Below are 236 nucleotides of genomic sequence, written 5' to 3'. Positions count from 1 at the left end.
AAAATGTCACTCTGTACTCAGAGAGCTCCCGCCCACAACCATCCCCCTCCAGAGACCAGGGCTGTACAGGGTGAGGCACCAGACACCAGCCACGGCTTCACAGGGGGTGTCACATTTCCCTGGGAAGGACAACAGGGGTCTCCCAGGTGGAAAAGGAAGGAGCCCCCTTCCCACCCCTCACCCCCGACAGAGGGAGAGCATAAAGACACGAAAGAGCTTGGGGACTCAGATGGGAG

The sequence above is a fragment of the Myotis davidii genome, unplaced genomic scaffold (assembly GCF_000327345.1).
Source record: "Myotis davidii unplaced genomic scaffold, ASM32734v1 scaffold172, whole genome shotgun sequence".
Taxonomy (NCBI): Eukaryota; Metazoa; Chordata; class Mammalia; order Chiroptera; family Vespertilionidae; genus Myotis; species Myotis davidii.
This window is presented reverse-complemented; position numbering follows the sequence as displayed.